This window comes from Spermophilus citellus, assembly GCF_964194105.1.
Source record: "Spermophilus citellus genome assembly, chromosome: 2".
NCBI classification, from domain to species: domain Eukaryota; kingdom Metazoa; phylum Chordata; class Mammalia; order Rodentia; family Sciuridae; genus Spermophilus; species Spermophilus citellus.
In genome coordinates, this window is record NC_138183.1 from 175,284,793 (window position 1) to 175,306,870 (window position 22,078).

A 22,078-nucleotide genomic window follows, 5' to 3' on the forward strand; every position below is an offset into this window, starting at 1 on the left:
GGCCAGCTTCTGGGGGAATGGTTAAGTGTGTAGGGCTTAAAACCACACTACTATTCAAATATAAGAAGCTGGAGAGTTTCCTCTCTCAGCCTAGAGCAGACTCACTTCTAGACCAGACTTTCATAATGTTGGCGTCCGGGAATTCGCTGCCATCAAGGATCACCTGTAACATTACTAAAGAGGTCAATTTAGTATTTAAACTTTGCATTCAGCCAGGCTTTGATGTGAATTACTGAAGTGTTCTAGGTCACAGTTTCCCTCTTTGTAAAACAGGGTTAAAACAAAACATCCTCTTAGAGTTAGGTAACTCCCCTATAGTTGGTGACCTAAGGACTCTCACTGCTCTAAGTGTACTCACAGGCACGTATGTGTACACGCACACACTTTGGTCACTGACCAGACCTCAAGTCCAGGTCTTACGGAAAGAGCCAAGGGCCTGACTGTTCCTGACCCACAGACCAGGATGTGGGTTGTGAGAAAGAAATTCTGGTGGTTCATTTTCAAAATCTATTTTAGCCTTAACTGGATCCAATTGTAGCCCTTCCCTTTTGCTTCTCCTAATTCGAAAATTAGCCAATCATGTACATTGCAAACCTCCCCTGCCCCCTGCCCCAACTTCTCCAATCACAGTGAAGGGCAACTCTGCTTTAGGTTCCAGATATAAGCAGGTGGACTGCCCACCTAGTTGGCTTGCTAACTGGTTCCTAGCTTGCCCTTCTGCCAGAAGTAAAGGTTTGCTTTGCCCACCCACTTTGGAGCACGTGTTTGATTTCTTGAGGCACTTAGTTATTTCTAACAGACCGAGGCCTCTTAGCCTAATGTGAAGGCCAAGTAGGTGTGAGGCAGAAAAGGAAAGAGGCTGGGGCTATGTAATTGCCATCACAATGACAAAAGCAACAACAATGGCTGATATACTGATGTTTACTGCTTCAAAAGTTGATTTTCTAATGGGCTTGACGCCCTTGCAGGGAGTGCCTGGGTCTCTGAGATTGTAATTTCTGAAGCTTTTAGGTTTTGTGGACCAGAAACATTAAAAACAAACAACCACAAAAAAACATTTTTCCCCCCAGGGTACACTGGGATTGTCAAATTTTTATTTTGTGAAAAAATGACTAAAACAAAAAACCCAATACACAAGCTATCATGACTACAATACTTATTGATTTCCAAAGTGAACATATTTAGCTTTACTGCTTATTACTCTCATCTGGCCCAAATGGTGAAGACATCTTCAAGGACCTGCAGCCATCAGCAGATGAACCTGGGGACTCTGCTATCGAGAATGGACCACTAGGCCTAAATGGAGGCCGAGGGAGCAGGTTTATGAACTTACACTGCTGATCTCAGCTCGTGGCAGTTGCAACCAGGCCATGAACCCCATTTCAGTTTTGAGAGTTTCTCCTTCTGCAAACATTCTAGGCACTAAGACTTCACCACTGTAGGTCTCCTCTGCTCTTACTTAACTGCTTATACAACTTAGACCTCAAGAATAGCACAGCACAGCATGATGTGGCTCATTTCTGATGCACAGGTGATCTTTCCTTATTTTCCTGGGTATGGGTCCTTGTCCTTTCCACAATACCATACAGGGCAGAGCAAATGACAACCTATACTTATCATATTTTCTTTGTCTTTTTCTCATTCATTCTTACAAAGTTAATGTCACATGGACCGGGTCAGAAGTATCATAAGTTCTGTATTATTTATTCATTTGCATACTTGTTGGTCTGTTTATTTATTCTATAAATATTCATTGAGAGTCTGTTATGCACCAGGCTCTGTGCTAGGTAGTGAGGATGTAGTGTATAGCAGACTAACAGTCCCTTCTCTAAGGGAAGGAGAATATGAGACAAATCAACTAACACACAAGTATGTAACTAGAAAATGTGTTGAGAAACGGTGAAACAATGAGTGTGACAGATGGAGCAGTTCAGAAAAGATTCCCTGAGAAGGTGACATTTAAGATAAGGCCCAAGAGGTTATGATTGTGGACATTTCCTGATTTTGTCATCCTCGGTCAACTTTCCTTTGGCCTGGTAGCAACACCCTAACAATCATCTTGGGGGCTTTCATTCAAGTTATCCCATTCTCCTTTGGCTGAGGGAGGGCTTGTGACTGAGCTAGGTCAAGCTGATTTCCTTCCAGGGCTTGAAATCTGCAGTAGAGTGATGCAAGATCAAAAAACTGGAACAGGTTGTTTCCGTGACAGAGGCTTGACAAGATGTTTATCTGTTCTTAGATTCTGGAGCCATCCTGATTCTTGACCTTCCTAAAACTTGGCTGAAGACATTGTGAATTACCTGTTTTCCAATATTTTTTTTTCCTGTTTATACTATCCCCTGAATTACTTTCTATTGCTTGTAACCACAGAACTACAGTGGGTTCTCACATATAGGATTTAGCAAAGTGAAGAGTTTGGGAAGTTTTTGCACATATCAATATGTGCAAAAGGCTTGAAGTGGAGAAGAGCTTGTTAGTTTGAGGAACAGAAAGAAAAGGCAGCAGGGCAGAGCAATAGAGTGGAACGAACACCTCTGTGGGAGCAAACTTCACCAGAACTCACCAGGTTATGAGGACATATTGAGTTTGGATTTTATCCTAAATGCAAAGGAAATTTGGGTATGGGAAGAATATTTTAATAGGCACAAATGTCAAAAAGGTAAACAGAATAGTTCAACAGTATAAAGACCCTGTTCTGCTCTGAGCTAGATCCAGAACCCTGGGAATTTGTAAGGCTCTTATCTCTCTTTACCCCAGCTTTCTCATCTATAAAATGAGGTGGTAGGTTGGATGATTTCATACTTCCCTTCCTTTTCTGATGTTTTGTGATCTATGATGAAACCTTGTCAATAATCTTAATTGTCATCATGGAATTGACAATAAGGTGGGATAAACACATCCAACCTCCACATTACTTATTGTTTTCGTTCTAAGCAGGTATGTTTAAAGCTTCTGGTAGCTTATAAGCTGATTTTGCCAACCCACTGTCATGTTGGCCGCAAAAGGATTTTGAACAGTTCTAGGCTCAATAGCCCATTTGATAAAGAACTCTGAGAGAGCGCATTTACATAACATGTGATGCTCTGCTAAGCTTAGATGTAGTGACTTCTAACTGAATGCTTCATGACAGAAAAACACTATCAAGAGTACCAATTCTTAGATGAATTTCCCCAAGACTGTAAGTATAGAAATGTCTATGAGTGATTGGTTATCTGTTGTTGTATAACAAACCACCCCAAAACTTAGTGACTCAAAACAACATTTTTTTTTCTTGAAATTCTGGGGTTGGCTGGGTTATTTTTGGCTGGCCTTGCCTGGGCTCAGTCATGTGGCTGAATTTAGCTGGCAGGTTGCACAGCTGTGATAGTGAGTCTTTCTTTCCTTGGGATCTTCCATTTTTAAGGTGGTTGGACCAGGTTTCTTCACTGCATCCTTAGGGCAGCATTCCAAGAGAGCAAGGAACAAGACACAAGTGCTTCATTTATCAAATATCATATCTGCTTATGTCTCAGTGGCCAAAGCAAATCACAAGGTCAACATAGGCAGAGACCACACAAGGGCACCTTGATAGGTGTGCTTCATCAGAAGCCATTATTCTTCATTAGAAGAAGACTTGCATTGTAAGATATGCAAATTTAAGTTGTAAATTATGGCACTTTCACAAAGATAATGTGTAAATTATTAGGAGTATGAAGGAACATTTGGAGTCACCTTACTAAGGTATCGAATCCTCCATTAATGGCTCTGCTTGCCTCATAAAATCATTAATTTTTACCAGTGGCCTTGGGAAGTTTTGTACATAACACTTAGAGAAAAATAGCATTAAAATGACAATGGATTAAGGCAATCCACACTGTGATGCTTACTAATTTCACATTAGCCACATCCCATGTTCTTGCATTCCTTCTATTCTAGTATGGAGTAAATTTATATGCATGCCTGTCTCATCTACTAGAGCTCAAACTTCTTTGAGGGCAAAGGCTTAACCTCACTCATGACTGTTTCCCTCAACTTTCTTCCACCTACAACACTAAATAGATACTCCTTAAATACTTGCTGAATAAACTAATCCATAACTGGATTAAACCTCTATCTGTTCTGGGGATTTCCCTCAGAGGTCTCATTTTTCCTGGGATCATTCCTTCTTTCAGTGTTACAGCTGATGGGATTGAGGTGTAGAAAGCCTGAATGAATGCCCTGGGATTGCAGCCAGGGTCCCTCTGAGGAATGTCACTGCACTTCTGTGTGGACCAGGAAGACAACTTCTTGTAAAACTGTGTTTGAGAGAATGTTTGAAAGAAGGACAGGAAGAAATCAGGAAGGGGAAGTACACAGCAAGGGCCCTCAATCTGTTTACTGGCTCTGACATCCATAAATTAAGCACTTGTTGATGAAGAGATTGACCACAGAAGCCCAAGTGGAAAATCTGTAGAAGAGAGGGTTCTACAGCTCTTATAAACACCAAGACCTGTTCCTGGGTGTGTAGGGGAGGAGGGACAAAGGCTTGCTTCTAGGGCTGACCTTGCTGGGAAGGTGATTGTCCACAGGTGAAAAGGCAGCTATTATTATAATACATGTTGCATTTTTTTAAAAAAAAATCATTGTTAGATCATTAATAATACAAGTAACCCCCATTTGCATACTATCATACACATCAAGAGTGTGTACATCCCTTTACAATGAATGATCTCAATTAATTCTCACAATAACCCTACGAAGTAGGGTTTTTTTTTTTTTCTTAATTTATAGGTGAGATAATTGTGGTCCAGAGATATTAGCTTTCCCGAAACTGCCCAGCTTCTAAGTGGTTGATTTAAAACCTAAGTGTGTTTCACTGAAGTTCTGAATAACATTTAGCTCTGGGCCTTGCGCAGCTTTGGTGCTGGTCTGAGGCGAGGAACTGTGAAAGTCCCATTTATTTATGCTAAATTGAGCACACAGGTGCACATGTAATTTACAAAAAAACAACTCTAGGCCAGCATTTCTGACCGCTGGTGGCATAAAACCGAGTTGGGAAGAGAGCAGTAAAAATCTCTACTCCTTTGCTCCCTCCACAAGTATTTATTGCGCACTTCGGAATTCCAGGCAGGACTCTGACCTAGCCTTAGGAGAGAGCGCGGTGAGCGCGCTACACGTGGTGTTGCTCCCTTACCCACCCCCCTAGGCGATTTTGTTATCTCGTGGGGGAGGCATCCAAAGAAGCAGAAAATACGTCTGCAGGGTGGGGGGTGGGGTGGGTTGACTTCTGCACCAGCTGCGCGGCGCGGGAGGAAGGGCGCGGAGCCGGCTGGGGTTGTCAGGGCAGACTCCCCGGAGGCAGCGGCGCGCCGGACGGTTCGTGGGTCAGTTTTCCGGGCCCCGAGGACCCGGCTCAGCATTCAGCGTTGGGGGCGCGGTGGGGCTGGCGGTGCCCGTTGGGCCGGAGGGCTAGCGGGGCCGAGGCCCGGGCGGCTTGGGCGAGCGTTAGGGTTAGGGCGGGAGGATTCGGCTTCCCGGCGGCAGAGGGCGCCTGGCGCTGCGGTCCGGCGCGCCGGAGCCGCCCGCGCGGGCGCCGAGAGGAGAGGCGAGGCGGGGAGCGCGAGCGGCGGCCACTGCCACGTATTCCCGGCAGTGGCGGCGGAGGTGGCGGCGCCCGCGGCAGGTGGGCAAGGGGTGGCCCGTGAGGGCGCGGGCACGGCGTGAGGCAGACAGGCGGCGCGGGGCACCCGGCACCCGGCGGGGTGCGGCGCCGGGACAGCGCGGTTCCCGCCACGCGGGCTCCGCCTCCGCGGCGGGCTGCCGACCGAGGCCCGGGAGCCGAGCGGGTCCCGAGCGCAACTCGTGCCGGCGGGGCGGGCGGCGGCGGGGGAAGCGTGCTGGGGTGCCCTGCGCACCTCCGGACGCGGCATCCCAGCTGCTTCGGGGCCAAGGCCGGAAAAGTTGGGGCGGACCGGGTGCCCGTATTGGCCGGGCGGGAAGTGCGGGTGCGGAGCGGTCGGGAGGGCCCCGTTTGGGGAGGCGGGAGACATGGGGCCCGCGCCCGCAGGGATTGCGGCAGGTGTCCGGCTGGGGGCCCAGCCGGTCGCGGGGACTGTGCGAGGCCCCAGAGCGTGGTGAGCCCCGGAGCTGAGGGACCTGCGACGAACTGGTAGCGCGGAGGGGGCTTTATCCCCTCCCTGCCTTGGCCCGGGGCTGACTCGAGGGAGGTGTCAGGCCCAGAGTTAGGGACGACTGTGGAGTGTGAAGACCCGAGAGTTCCAGTAAGGGTGGGCAGGGAGGGAGCTGAGCTTGGCTCCCTCTGCTGCCGGGATCAAGTGCCGCCCTTCCCATCTGCCAGATTCACCTCTGAGACTGCACAGTGTTTTTGTCCTGGGGAAGTTGAGGAGGAACAGCCTAGTGGATGATATACTTAGGGGTGTTCCAAGGTGAGTAGGATTAGGATTAAGTAGCATGAAATCATAACTATCTGAAAAAAGCTCCTATCTCTTCGCATACCCTCCCTCTCCATTCCCTGTCCATTTTCTGCCTACACCCAGGCGCCAGGGTTGGGGTAGAAGCTGCCAAACTGCAGGACACATCTGCTTATGGGCTTGTGGGTAGAAGACATGGCGTTTATTCTCTAGCTGAGGCTGGTTATTTCAGAAACAGGTGGTTCTGAAGAGGCTGAATGCCTTATTAGAACAACCTGTGTGGTGCCCCTTGACAAGGGAGATGACTCATGTTGGTTGTTTTTTCCTCTCAAATAAACTTTGTATTCAAGACACCAGTATACCAGGTCATTTGCAGCAGTGATGCAGCTGGAGACTCAGACTGTGGGCCTCTTGAGCTCTTGTTCTAGCCTAGATGTGTTTCTAAGCAGTATGACCTTGGATGAGCCACTTGCCCTGTCTGAGCCTCAATTTTATCAGTGAAATGGGGTATAAAAAGATACTCTGATGGAGTCTTTTTGCTTGTGAGACCAGAGTAGTCACACAAAATAAACCTAAGCCTGTTCTTACAAGAAAATTAGGAAACATTTAAAAGAAAACAGACGAGAAGCAATATTCAAAAAGCAAAACAAAAAGCTGATAATAATTGCATACTAGTTTTACATTGTGATACTGTTCTTATGCAGGTAGTTGGTGCAGTTGGCTGTTTGTCTTTATTATAAAGTTGCTTTGTTTAGAAAATATTACCTGTGGACCTGAATTTTTTTTTTCTTTTTTTAAACCTTCAAGACTGGAGTGGATGCTTAGTTGGATTGGTCTCCGTAGGCCAAGAACACCTCTAGGACCTCTCATTCCCATAATATAAATTTTCTGTTTGATTGATGCTGGGATCCTTATGTCACCACAATTCTGCATCTTTTCCATTCTGACCTGGGAAATGAGCTAATTCCCACTGCATGTGGTATTTCTGAATTAACCTGGTTTCTTTTCAAGTGAGTATAGTAAATAGGCAAGCCCCAGTGGTAGATGCAGCACGTTAAAAATAACTTGAACCAACAATATGTATCTTTTCCACTCCACCCCTATTCCCCATAGTCCCTGAGCAACCTCTCCTAAGAAATGTTTTGGATGTTAAGGACCATCACAGAATTAAAATAACTGCAGTTAAATAGCACATTAATGGTCAAGTAATGATGCTAGAAGATGGGGAGGATTTTTTTTGTATTCTATCAACTGAATGCTCTTCTACTGTTAGTAACTTTCAAACTCCATATTGGGTTTGACCACACTTTTTTTTTTTTTTTTTTTTTTTTTTTTTTTTTTTTTTTTTTTAATGGTGGTGGCGGGTACTGGGCTTTGAAGCCAGGGATGTTTTACTGCTGAGCTACATCCCCAGCCCTTTTTATTTTATATTTTGAGAAAGGGCCTTGCTCAGTTGCTTAAGGCCTTGCTAAGTTGCTGAGGCTGGCCTGGAACTTAATGATTGTGATCCTCCTGCCTCAGCCTCCTGAGTTGCTGGGATTATAGTCACCTACCACTGTACCAGGCAACCACATCATTTTCATTTTTTTTTCTTCCCTTGGAAGCTGTGTTAGTGGTTATCCCTGAATTTGAGGTAGTGATAAAATGAAATGATGTCTTCTCCAAGTAAAGACTAATTATGTTGGGTCTTTAAAATATAGTGTGAATGTATATAATTTACTTTAACTGATAAAAATCATGTTGCTAATAATAGTCGCCATTTGAGCCCCTGCCATATATTAGGCACTGTGAAGTAAGAAGGAACATCAGTTTATAGGTGAAAAAAGCCAAGTGAGGACACAACTCTGTATTGTAGCAGGTTTGTACAAGTTACTGATGATCTTTGAGTCCAAGCAAAATTTTGTAATGGTGGAAAAGGAATTCTTTGTTTTCCTACAGGGATGTGATAATTAAATGAAATCATGTATGTGAAAAGAAACATGTAAACTGTAAAGTACTCTAATGTAGGACATTGTAACATAAGCACAGGAAGTAGAGTGAGAAGTGGTCTAGGGAGTCTGGTGGACCTGAATGTAAATCCTGATCCCATTGCCTTGACCTCTCTGAGTCTGGTTTCTTCATATGAAAAGTCAGGGCAATGCCATCTGCCTTATGTGAGATGTATGTGTGAATTACAGTGGGTGTTCAGTAAAGGTTGGCTACTCCTTTGTCTCAGTGGCTTTCACACACTCCAGATAATGGGATTGATCAAGTCTTCCAGTAGGAATTGTCCTCAGGGAAAAAAGGCTTTTAAAGTACATTTTTGTTCTTATAAATAATTCTTCTAGCTTTTGCCCTCACCCCAGTGTATTAAGTAAATATTCTAGGACCCGTGATCATCTAGTCCAAAAAGAAATTGAATGAAACCAGAAGCCAGAATGAATAAGTCTTTGGCAGGAAGTTGATGCATTTAGCTAGTTTCTTTTTGTTCATGGACTTCTCTTTTTCTTTGTGGACTTCTCTCCTTTTTTATTCATTGGACAGGGAAAAAAGCACTGAATTTGGGGGGCTTGGGCTGAAGGAGGGCACTGGAAGGGCTATAGTGGGTTGGAGAGAGGCAGGAAGGAGATGGAAGAGTTTAATGTGGCTGATGGTAGAAGCTGAAAAGTTTGACATGGAGAAAACTTCTGTTGTATGTACTATTTGACCAAATATAAGGTTAGTTTCCACCTAGTCCTAAGTAAGATTCTCTTTTGGGACTTTGAAGATTTTGTGCTCTAGGCAGATTTTGACTGGTTGTGGTGGCATCATAAATGAGTTTCCATAGTAAGTTGTATGCTGAAGAAGAAATTAAATTCCAAGAGGGTGTTTGTTGTGACTGATGCCAGAATTTCTCTGAGAATTAATAAGATTCAGTCAGCCTATAAAAGTACTCTTAATTCTCTGAAGATATTAAGAAATAGTTTTTAAAAAATAGAAGTCTCCTTTGTGAGCCTTTGAAATGTCATCTTCCTAAATCTGTGGAACAAGTGAAGTCCAAAACATCATAAAGATATATATTTTAAAATCATTTTCTCCCAAAAGTAATGTTTTCTTATTTTCCTCCTCTTACATGGTTTTGATAATGAATTAATTTTGGTCTCATTCACATTTTGATAGCCTCTTTTAGATTGTGCATGTGCCTTCTTCTGTGTTAATTCTTGTTCATTCATTATAAAGAGGTGGTATAGCATGGTGGTGGGGAAGGAGCGGACACGCTGAGCAGCTGGGGACTGACTGATAGGATTGATCACTCTTGGAGAGCTAGGCTCTTCACAACTTGGACTTAACCTTATAGCAGTTATGAGAAGGTGCTATTCCCTATGTACAGATGTAGAAATGGGACAGAAACACATGTCCAGGAAGTGGTTAATGTTAGAGTTGGCTGTGATCTGTGGGATGCCATAGCCTATGCTTCCATCGAGGCTGGAAAGGCTGGCAAGGCTTTCCTCTGCCCACGATAGGCCTTCTGTCCTGTAGGTTGGGAGTTTCATTAAGAGAGAAGGTCAGATCTATATTCTGGAAAAATTGCTCAGTGGGCTTGGGGACTATGAAGTGAAGCAGGTGGAAAGTAGAAGAGGGAGGAGTGTATTATTCAGCTTGAGACACCATGAGGTCCTGAATGTAAGACATGAAGACCCTGCCAGTGGTGATGGAACACAGGAGACATGTTGGAATGAGAATAGCTCAGTCCCTTTGGATATTGGGTCTGAGAGAGGGAGGAATCATATCCGAGCTTTTCCTTGTCTGACCTTTCTCATTGCAAAACAATGTCTGCAGCAACTAGAATCTCCTCCTTTGGTCTCTGCTAACAGCTAGAAACAGATGTCTGAGTCAATCCTGAAAGGGCCTTGCCCTCTCTGTGCCTACCCCATGGCCTTATCATTCTTGCCATTCCAAAAGCATCACAGAGGTTGAAATTCAGGCTCCTGGTACCCCATTTAGGGATATGCTGTTTTGCTCATTCAAATTTCATGTAAAAAATGTCAAAGGTAAGAAGCTACCAAAGAATGAAGGCTCCCTGGAATGTGGTCTGCACCCCATTTTTGCTTTTTGATCCAGGGACTCACCACAGTGTTTAGTCCTCAGTTCTGACTATTCCTAAGAGCTGATCTGGCCTAGGTGGGGTTGACTGGGAAAGAAGTGATGGTAGGTGAGTTCATAGGGGTGAGTGGTAGTCTCAGAAGAGGAGTTGAGATCACCCTCTTCCAAAGACTGCAGTGTAGCCGGGTGGACTCAGGTGGACCAGCACCAGAGCACAGGGAGATGGATGACTGGTATTCTCATTATAGGTGCACTGTCACCATGTCATGGATATATTGTTTTTGTGCCCTTTCCTCCTGTCAGTGCCAGATCCAATAGTAAACTTGCTTTTGGGATTCCTTTTCCAGATTGCATAATACCCCTGCCCTTCATATAGTTTGTTCTGAATCTGGTCTGGTTGGAGATCAGTTGATCAGGTTCTGACTTTATCAGGGCTGCATCCTTTGGAAGGAGACAGCTGAGTTACCTGTGTTGGACCTGACTGCTTTTCACTATCATCAGTCACAGCCTGTCTCTGCAGGTGAGTCCCTACACAGACTGTACACCCACTTTCTGCTTGATGCTTACTTATTCTTTTCCCTGGAAAGGTGACTCTCTTCCTTCTTTTAAGGTCACCTAGACTTCTCGCTGTGGACTATTGGGGCATCCATCCAGTTTGTCTGGTAGGAGCGCTTGCCAGACAGGACACATGTTTTAATGGAATAAGAATGTTCTTGCCTCTGGATATTAGCTGTCAGGCTTGTCTCTTGAATTTTATGTTTTAGGCAAAGCCTCTTTGCTGTTTTTCTTTTGTGCCTAATAGTGTGTATGTGTGTGTTGGGGGTATGTGTTTGTTGTAATTATTACTGGAAAGCAAAAAAGATACTTATCAAATGTTCTAATCTACAGCAGTGCTACTGCTCTGGCAAGCAGAAAGAATAAATATATATTTAGACAGGATACCATTGATTTATCTTTCTTTTTTTCCATGTTGTTGCTGTTTTGTTGGCAGAACCATCTGATTTGTATACTGGTGCAGTTTGGATTTCAGTAGTCAGTGTGAAAAGATTCCCGGGCTGCTTGCCGAAGTGGAATGACTCGGATGAGTGGGCTTGGGGGCTGCCAGTCTAGGCTTTCCCTGCCATCCCAGGAGCCTGGCACACAGTGCCTTTGTTGGGCAGGTGGAGTTTGACCAGGCCTTCTCTTTGGCTCTGCCTTGGAGCAGCTCTGTTGGTGGCAATGGGAGGCCTTTCTCTGTTGTGGGGAAAGAGAATTCTCTTTAATGCTGGTTTTGGCTCTTATATAATCCTGTGGGGGTGAGAGGGAGGAAGGCCCCAGACTGGTGAGTTTAGGGGATGACAGGTTCAGGGTAGCACAGGCCTGCAGCTCCTCTAGAACTTTTGCCAAAGTTTTCTTTGCATCCCCTGTTTCCCTCCTTCCCTGTTGATCCCCATCTAGTCTGCTATCAGTGGCATAGAAACTGGATTTTGATAGCCTTGAGTCAGTGCTATAGTATGGCATGGCAGCCTGTTCATGTTGATGGTGCTGCAGTTTCATGTCAGTAAAACTGTTTTGGTGGTGGTGTTTATAATTAGCTCAGTTGCTGTTTTCATAAATGATATAGACAATACCTGATATATTCTGCTCCATACCCCACCCTCTCAGCCATGTAGTGTAGAGTTACATAGAGACATGTCAAGCCCCCTTCACCCCGCATGCTTCCCTGCCAGGTCCTTGGGGATAAACAGCTTCAGTAGTTTCATGCATATCCTACAACTGTTTGTCAGCCTGGGTAGACACACACACACACGCACACACACGCACACACACACGTGGTATTTTTTTATAAGCCTAAATCCAATCACATATTTTCCCACTATTTGATTTTTTTTCACATAATGTATATATTATATATTAATGTATAATGTATATGTTGGAGATTTTTTATGCATGTAACTCTCCTGTGTTCTCTATTTTGTCTTTTATTTGTCTATAATCATATGTATATCATAGTTAATGAATTGACTTCCTAGGAATGGACATTAAACTAATTCATGTTGCTATTATAGCTTTATACACACATATCTGAGTGCATGTGTTTCTCTAGGAGTAGAATTCATTTAAAATGTTGCAGCAGTATCCATGCTGTGCTCTGCAGGGCTGTACTGGTTTAAACTACCAAGAGTGTATGAGGTTACCCATTGGTTGCCATTATACTCAGTGAAAGAAATAATCCCGTTCAGTAGCCATGTTAGTGATCACTGGTGAAGTTGTAGCACTCATTGTTAAGCCTCTGGAGCTTGGTGATGAGATTTCAGACCTGAGTGGGCAGGTCCATAGTAACTGTGGAACTGAGCTCACCAGGACCTTGGCTATGCTCAGCATGGTGTAAGCATCATGCTGCCAGGAGCAGTGTGGCACCTAGAAACAAATGCTGCTGGTTGCATGGTCTCTCCACTTTCCCTAGAGGTTAGGTACAGTAATAGGACTGTTAAATTTTGGTATAATATGCCACAGTGCTCTGAACCTGTCCTGTGGGGACTTCAGGTTTAAGTATCAACTAAGACCAATCTGTCCTATACTGCTGAAGTAGGAATTTAGATGGGGATCTGAACTGGGAGAGGTTGTGCTAGAAAACCAGATGCTTTGGCTTCTGAGAAAGACTCTGGGAATGTGGTGAGGCAAGATTCCCTGTGGAGCAGGTCTTTCCTTCCAGCTGTGCAGTCCTCATTTCCTGGCTTGCTGTGGGAACATCCTGACAGTTTGCCCCTTATCTGGATGCTTTGGGAAGAAGTAGTGGTTTCTCAGAAGGCATTTGGGGACCTAACAGTGTCTGTGGAGGAAGCCTGCACAGATAGGCCTATTCTAGAGCCCTCGATGCAGGCCAAGTTGCCCAGTGTGTTTGGTGAAGCTTTGGCTTACAGGACAACAATATCATTCACCTGTCACCAAATGGGGATAAGAGGAGTGTGGTGGAGGCCACCTGGATTGGAGAGGAGGCTCCAGAGTTTAGCTGTGTTGGAACCCAGCTCCTACCCACCCCATATCGCTATGAGACTTGAGCAAAGTTATTTTATTTCTGTGGGCCTCAGTCTCCTCACCTGGAATCTAGGAATACTACTAGTGCCTATCTCACAGGGTGATTGTGAGATTAGAGTAATGCTTATAAAGCTCTTGGCATATTATCTAATTAGTACTCAGTAATTTTAAGTAACTACTTAAAATTAATTATGTTTATGTTCCTTTTTCCTTTTAAAAAATGTGTGTGTGTGTGTGTATGTGTGTGTGTGTATTTTGTTGTTGTTGTTTTTGATGATACTGGGAATTGAACTCTGGGGTGTTTTAGCAGTGACTTACATCCCCAGACTTTAAAAAAAAAATTCTATTTGAGTCAGGGCCTCACTAAGTTGCCCAAGCTGACTTCAAACTTACAATCTCCCTGTGTCAGCCTCTCAGGTAGCTGGAATTATAGGCATGTGCCACCCAGCTAATAAATGTTTTAAATGGATGACTACAGGTTATATTTGCTAAGTATAAAAATAGGCATAGTCAGGGTAACATTGAAGAGGGGAGGTCAGGAGATTAGTAGCCACCTGGAGACAGATGAGGGTTGGAGTTATTAAAGGGGTGAAGGTGGGAGGTTAGGGAGCCTTTGGTGGGACAGGAGAGTAAGTTTGGATATCCCCTCACATACCACTCCTGGTGTGAACCTCCTTCTCAGTGCATACCAAGGCCCCAATGCAAAGGACTTGTCACTGTTTTTAGGTGGATTAAGTGCTGGGAGATGCTAGTAGGGTGTCTTCCCTTTGTTTGAAGCAACCGAGTAAGACCCTAAATGGGCAAGTGGCTGCCTCAAACCATAAGCTGTGAGACAGAGTGGAAGTGAATCCAGGTCTGGGACTCTAGGGAGTTGAGACTTCTTTTTCTTCCCAATGCTGCCTCCCATTACCCATTTTCAGATGTGACAAAGGAGAGCCATAGGTATTAGGTGTGCTATTTACTCTCCTGGGGCTTTTTGAAATGAGGTCACTTAAGCGCAGGGAGGGAAGTAGGTGATTGTCCAGCATGAGACAGCTTTGGGATTCCGACTCGGGCCTGCCTGTCTCCAACCACACTCATGTTCTTTTGCTTCAACAGGGCAGGCCTCAAGTCAATGTCCACAATTGGTTTCGTTCTCCTGCTCACCTGTATTCGCGCTGTTCTGAATGTGCATGCATGTATATGATGGCAAATTTATTTGAAGTTCTAATTTGTTTGCTTATGGTTTACCCAAACCAGCTTTTTGAGGTTTGCAAGTTGAATGTGGAGAAGGCTGTACCTAAGGGTGGCAGAGGAACCCAGCGTTTTGGGGACCAGATAGAGAAAAGACCTTGCTCTCAGGAGCTGAGTTTTGTAGCTGAACTTGTGGTCTGCGGGCCTAGGGTAAGTAGAGCACCCAGTAAGGCCGCAACAGAACCTGAACAGAATGTGTGACCTGTGGATAGGTCTGCGACATGAATCTGGATAATATATGTGAAGATTGACTATGCAAATGGGATAATAGTGGCCTGTGGTGTGAAAGGTATTTCAATATAGTATGTGATAGGTGCTGAAGGTGCTGCCTTGAATGGCAATCAGCAGAATGGAGACTTCACCTTGGCTCTGGAGGTCTGAAAGGGTTCTCAGAAGAAGTGTAAATAAAAATGAACCTTAGGAGGTAGATTTGATTTAGCCTTTAATCCATGCTGCACTTTAGCAGGTAAGGATACCAAGACCCCAGAGGTGAGGTACTGTTCTCTAGTTACTTGCTCGTCGAGAGCCAAGCCTGGATTCTGCCCCTGCCCCACCACACAATTCCTATGTGTTTAGTTCTGGTATGGCACTCAACACCTGGTTGGAGTTCAGTATTAAGTATCAAGTGAAAGAACCAGGTCTCAATTCAGTTCTTGACCTGGCTCTTCTGTGAGTGCAGTTAGAACATTAGCCTCTCCATTTTGCCCTATGTAGGTTGAGTGTTGCTTCCCTGCCTTCCTTCTAAGCTTATCTTTATTTGCCCAGAATTCATTCAGCCATTATTTCCTGAGCATCTACCAGGTGACAGTTACCATTCATGTGCTGGGAATTCTGTACTGAATGAAAGAAGCCAAAATCCTATTTTTGTGGACCCTGTATTCTAGTGAGGCTGATGGACACTGAGTAATCACAATACATGATATGTATATAAGTTTCCTCCAGCTGCTATAAAAAGTACCAGAAACAATGGCTCCAACAACAGAAATTTATTCTACCACAGTTCTAGAGGTTGAGGGAGATCTCTTCCATGCTTCTGTCTTGGCTTCTGTGGTTACTGGCACCCATGCTGTACCAGTCAGTGGCAACAGCTCTTGTTTCTGCCTCTGCCCTCATATAACATTACATGGGGTTCCTCCACATCTGTGTATTACGGTTTTCCAGAGATACAGAACTAGTAGGAGATTACTGCAACAATATGACCTTGTTGTACTGGGGTTCTCCAGAGAAGCAGAACCAATTGAGGTATGCAAATATATAGAGAGATTAAGTATGTTGGCCCACATGATTGTGGTGGCTGAGAAGTAACAAGAGCTGCAGTTAGCCAGTTGCCGACATAGCAGTGCTAATGGTATAAGTTCCAATCCATGTCCAAAGGCCTGAAATTGGGAGAGGAAATGGTGTAAGTTCTAGTCTGAAATCTGGCAGGCTTAAGATCCTAGAAAAGCCAATTTTTCAGTTCAAATCCAAAGGCAGGAAATGACCAATGTACCAGCTCAAGCAGTCAGTTAATAGGGTTCCTTCTTACCTAGCCTGTTGGTTCTGTTCAGATCTTTATTTGATTGATGAGGCAGTTGGGAAGGCAATCTACTTTACTCAAGTCTACGAATTCAGATAGCCACGTCATCCAGAAACATCCTCACAAACACAGAATAATGTTTGGCCAAATGTCTGGGCACTCATAGGCTAGTCAAGTTGACATAAAATTCATCACACTCAACAAACTATGTTTGCACAGACCCTGTTTCCAAATAGGGCCCCATTCTAAAGTTCCAGGTAGGTGTGAGTGTTTTGGACACTCAACCCCAGTTGGTGTATGAGAGGGTGTGATTGCTGGAGAGCAGTGCGAGTGCCTGAGCAGAGGGGAGGTGGGTTGCTGAAGGGTGGCCAGGGAAGCCCCTGGGAGAAGGCTGTGTTTGGTTTCAGTCTGGAGGTGGGAGCTGGTGTATGGAGGAAGAGGAACAGCAAATGCAGAGGCCTGGGACCTCCAGATGGCTTAGGGACAGTGCAGTGGAAGTGTAGTGTGGGTGTGCTATGGGGAGGCCATGAGGATATAAGGTCCAAGAGGTTGGGGTTATAGGAGGGGACTGAAGATCAAGAAGGTCCTTGCCTGTGTTTGTTTGCTCTAGAGGGGTGGGAGCCACTCTTGTGGCTGTGAGCACAAATAAAGGCAGGATAGAGTTTGGATCAGCTCATAGTAACTGTTTCTAGGTTTATAAAAATGGTTGGTACTCTGTTGACCCTTGATCCACACTTACTGCCCTTGTTCTTTCTGGATGCCTTTTTACTCCTCTCCTCACACATAAACCAGATGCATGAAAAGTGTGAACAGAGGTTAGACAGGCTGCAAGGTGGAGGGCTGCCTGGGGTGTCTTGTGGACACCCTGCCATGAGCTGCAGAGCCTCACTACCGGTGGTGGTGGTGGTGGCGGTGGCGGCGGCGGCGCTCTTTCTCCTCCAGCCCCAGGCTTGCCTGTTGAACACAGTGCTTATGGTTCATGTGCTCATCACTCTGGGCAGATTTAGAAAATGCTGAGGTCAGTGTGTAAGCTCAGTGTGTTCTGCTTCCAGTATACTTCTGTGTGTAAAGTCACTGAGCTGTGGAAAGAGTTGAGTCAGCTTCCTTGGTCAGTGGGCCACATTTGGCCTTGAAAATACAGGGCAGGGAGTAGAGGCCACAAGGACATGAGGGGAAAGGTAGTGAAGTGTGGTACATGGGCCTGGGACCCTCTCCACCACCCACTTTGTAACTGGCCTCCAGAGTCTTCGCACTTTGTTCTTGGTTGTTCTGGAAACACTTCAGCCTGCTAATAGACATTATCAAGAAGGAACTCCAGATGGAGGCTTGCCCTCAGTGTACCTAGTTTAGGGACTGAAGTTGCTGGGTCAGTTTGATTGCTGAGGGAATCATAACTTCAGATTCCTTGGCCTAGAGCTGAAAGGAAATTGCCTTATCTGTTTGACATGGAATTTCCTTTTTGAGCCTCCAAAGGAAAGGGCCTGGAGCTGTGTGATGAAGGCTCCAACGAATTGGGCCAAAGGTGGGCCTGCTTTTCCACCTCCTGAGTACTGAGTGCCAGGAGCAGCCCACGTTGGGAGGTTATTGGGTGGCATTGTCACTGTGGCCCCTCTGGAGAGCATCGCTTTAGAAGAGAATCATGTGTAAGCAGAGATGGAAATAGAATTGCCCTGTGCCAGGAGCAGCTGCTCTTCTGTAGTATTTTGGGAGTTGCCTTTGGGTCGACATGCAGTCTTTTTCCTTCTCTCTCCCAAGCAAAACACCCATACAAAGCCAAAGTTGTGAAGGCTATTCCTAGCTAGAGGGGAACATTACAGATTCATTCTGTGAGAGAGTGATTCCTTCTGCAGAGTTATTTTTGGGGTGCTTCCCCTAACACATCAAAAGAGCTTCCGTGGAGGAACTGCATTTAAATTGCACAGCCTTTCGCTGCCAGAGCTGCTCGGGAAGTTCTGACACGGGTGACATCCATCAAGATCTATGGGGTCTTGCTTTGTTTTTTTGTTACAATTAGAACAGAGAGGCCTTGCCCAAGAGTAGGGGCCAGATGAAGCTGCAGGTATTCCCACAAAACAGCTTCTTCATCCTCTGCCCAGGGATGGCTTTTGTCTCTGTAGGTGTGTCCCAAGCACTTAGTATATGAATACTTGTTGACAGGCAAGATCATATTGGATGTGGGCCCTGACATTTTTGTTGGGCTCTGAGCTTGCTGCATGGTGTGATTTAGCTTCTAGTCTTCAGATTGGGGATGGAATGTTAAATTATGGCCTCATCATTGCTGCCTTGGGGGGAAGTCACTTGGCTCTCTGGGCCTCAAGTTATCTCATCATTAACCTGGAGGTGGAAGAATGGATGGAATGAGTAACTCCTTTCTTTGTCTTTCCCACCCACTCTGGGCAGCCCCTTTGCTCTGGCTCTCTGGTCAGTGGGAACTCCTTGAAGACAGGGCTGTTCAAGGCAGAGGGAAGCATAAACTCTTTTGTTTTGGGCAGCTTGACACAAGCTCATGGCCTTCAGCTACAGTGCTTCTTGATGGGCTTCTTCCTGTTTGGCCAGACATCCAGAGTTCTTTATGGGTAAAAGATGATGGGGAAAAGAGGAGCAGGTGCAGAGGATTAGGCTAAATCTCCACTCCAACCCTGGAGGCTGGTGTCTCCAGTTGCTCAACGTGATCTCCTTGTTCTTAGGTTTCACATAACTTTCTATCCTTTCTTTGAACAAAGGCCCTTTATTTCTAAATGTTTTTATGAGCATTGTTTTTGCAATTACAAGTGAGTCAGAAAAGAATGGATCCTGATTATAAGATTGTATGTACATTAGGGTCTAAATTTGTTAAAAATATCTACATAGGAAAAACACTACAAAAATCATATTTGGTTATCCCTGGATTTGGTATTTTAGGAAATTGTATCTATATTTTTTGGCATTTTTCTAGATAGAACATGTATTTTCTTTATAGTAAAAATGATTAAAATTACTGTTAATAACAAATAGCTACTTATTGGAATTTAGTATGTGCCTGACACCATAAGAATGTATCATTACAGTCTTATTTAATCTTGTTATTAATGGGTGAGATAATTTTTAAAAATACAAATGTTAACTAATTTTTGTTATCATGGAGAATATACACAACATAAAACTTAACCTTCTAACCATTTTCAAGTGTACAGCTCTATGGCATTAAGTATATAGGCTGTAAGATACTATTTAAAAATTCCTTATTTTATAAACAGATTTAGAAAAACAAGTTCCTTGCTGCATTGGCATCTGGTCATTGTGACAAAATACCTGTGTTAAATCAACTTAAGAGGAGGAAAGATTTTTTTAGCTCATGGTTTTGGAGGTTTCAGTTCATGGTCCTTTGGGCCTGTGGTGAGGCAGTCCATCATGGTGGGAGGATGTGGTGGAGCAACTGGAAAGTAAAAAGATAAGCAGGGTCTTTGGTCTCAGTACCTCCTTCAAGGGCATGCCCCAATGCCCTAATTTCCTTCACTTGGCCACCTCCCAACAGTGCCAAGGACTGGGACCCAAACCTGCAACACACAAGCCTTTGGGACACATTCAGGATTCAAACTATAACACGAGCCTGAGTTCACAGAGCTAGTAAGTTCCAGAGACTGGATTTGGATGCAAGACAGATACTCAGAAGAAGGACCTCTAGGCTGTCTGGTTTGTGGCTGTTGGAATCCATGATTTTTTTCCTTCCCCTGCTTGCCACTGAGCATAGAAAGACACTCATTGATATCTGTCTCCCTTGAAACTTCTAGGGGTTGAGTTTTGTGTATCTGTCAGGGATGTGTGGCTGACAGGTGCCACCTGTTGATGGATACCAAGGTTAATGCTTTGTGTGCTTCTGTCTTTGTGAAGAAGGTTGAAGTGCGTGGGCTGCTGTGCTGGGAAGGGTATGTGCTAGAAGGTGTCCTCAGTGGGTAGAGAGCAGTGGCTTAGAGCTCAGATACATGACTTGGTCGGGTCTGGGTGCGCTGTGCTGGGTAATTCTGGAGAATGAGCCTTTAACTTGGAGTTAGGAGGTCTGTGCTTCAGTCTTGATTTTACCAGGTGATAGATGTGCTTTGGACTCAATTTCCTCATGTCTAAGAGGGTGATGAAAGTGCCTCTTCTGCTTGCCTCCTGTGATGGTGGTGATGATTAAATGCCCTTATGTTGGGGAAGACTGCTAAGTAAATGACAGGGCATTCAAGGAAGTTTTTGAGATGGGAGTTTTTAGTGTGTAATGGAGATGGGGTTGTCTGGGGCTGACCCCAGAGATCTAAGAAGGGTGGATTTCGATGTGAAGAGTGGCAGTTTGTTTTGCTGTCAGCTTGCTTCTTTTGCTGTTGTGTGGCTGGTGACGTAGTGTCCACTGTCTACCTAGTGTTGTTCTACTTAGTACCGAATGCTCTGAACTTTACTGAAATTTGTCTGAGCCAAATTCCTTGGATTCACTCTGCCTATGACTCATATTTCCCTTACCGAAACAAACTTTGATTTAGATCATTTTGTAGCTCCACATTGGTTGAACGCATACAGTGACTTTCCCTGGCCTTGTCTGTCTGCTTTGTCTTTACAGCGAATACCTGTCTGCTCTTTTCTCAAATCTCAAGTATCTAAGCATGTGAGTGGGTCAGAAGAAGCTCAGCTTTTTATTGGATCCATTTTGTGCAAGACACTGTAGAACATTAAGATAATGAACTGTCAAAGACAACTACGCTTCCCGTTTCATAGGGAAGATGTGCAGTTTTGAGGATTAGGGATAGGTAACTATAGTCCTTGGTCCACATGGATAGAGGTACATGTTGGGAATAGTCAGAGTTGAGCTCTTAGCAAGACCTCTGTGACTTTTTGCTTTTTAACAAAGGTTTGAATCAGCTATCCTCAAGTGGAGTTTCTGTCTAGCTAACCTGAGACAGTTTTCAAGTCATTGCTGTTGCAGGGCATGGTTCAACTAACAGGAAGGCTGGGGTTCGTGCAGGGCTCTGCTGAAGTAAACATCTCTCTCACTCTCCCCTAGTTTTTGGCTTTGAGAATGGTACTAATTAGGTCACAGATATCTATTTTGAACTGATTGAGGCTAGGCTGCATGGACATTTAATTTCCGGATCAAATTCTGATGGCCTGGTTTGCCCAGGGGTTTGGCCGCAAGCACCCTCTGGTTGGCAGTGAGTGTATTTATAAAGTGTGAAGAGTCAGGTGAACAGACACTCCAGTTCTGTAGGCATCCAGGGCAGCAGTAGCCGAGAGGCATTAACCCTGCAGGAAGTGGGAGTGTAGTTTTTCCACTCTGCTTTCTTGAGTTTTCTTAAAGTTGTTGATCCTCATTAATTGCATGAAACCATTTCCTTTTAAGGAATCAAGTTTAGTGTTTATCTAACATTAGTTTGTCTCTGCTATAAGTCAGAGTTGTTGATTTACTGTGTGCTGAGCCTTTTGTGCCATTTTTTCTACCTTACAGACGAAGAAACCGAGGATCAAAGTGGTGAGTGTCAGTAGCAGGACCTGAGATTGGAACCTGTGCTTCTGAACAGTTTGGCCTTTGCACCATAGCCTGGGGAATAGAAGACATCTTGTCTGGAAATGGGGAGCTCAGCTGAGTTCCTTGGCCTTCCTCTCTGGAGAGGTCTGCTGTGGGTGTTGGGGACACAAGACCCCCAGGGGCTGGGGCAGATGAACCTCTGTGTGGAACTAAAGTCATGTTTCAGTCTGTCACTCTGGAGTGACTGGATTACAAAATTCTCAGTTTTCACTCTTTGTTGGATTTTCTCCTGTTTCACTGTTTTTCTCTCTGTTATGCCCAAGACCCTGGGTGGGTGCAGGGAGGTGGTGAGGCCCCATGAGACCACATAGGTGGTGACAGCAT

General features: G+C 44.7%; 1 protein-coding gene across 7 annotated transcripts in view; it reads left to right on the top strand.

The window, feature by feature from the left end:
* The first annotated feature begins 5,235 nt into the window (after positions 1-5,235).
* Positions 5,236-22,078, top strand: part of SMCO4 (single-pass membrane protein with coiled-coil domains 4) — a 75,802-nt gene continuing 58,959 nt past the window's right edge. For 2 of the 7 annotated variants that reach the window (XM_081281784.1, XM_081281781.1), the window contains exon 1: positions 5,495-5,641. The gene's annotated coding sequence lies outside the window, so the exon portion shown is untranslated. Of the gene's footprint in view, positions 5,343-5,494; positions 5,642-6,382; positions 6,405-22,078 lie in introns of those variants that run through there. The other 5 variants (XM_081281785.1, XM_081281782.1, XM_081281787.1 and 2 more) reach the window with 5 other exon arrangements.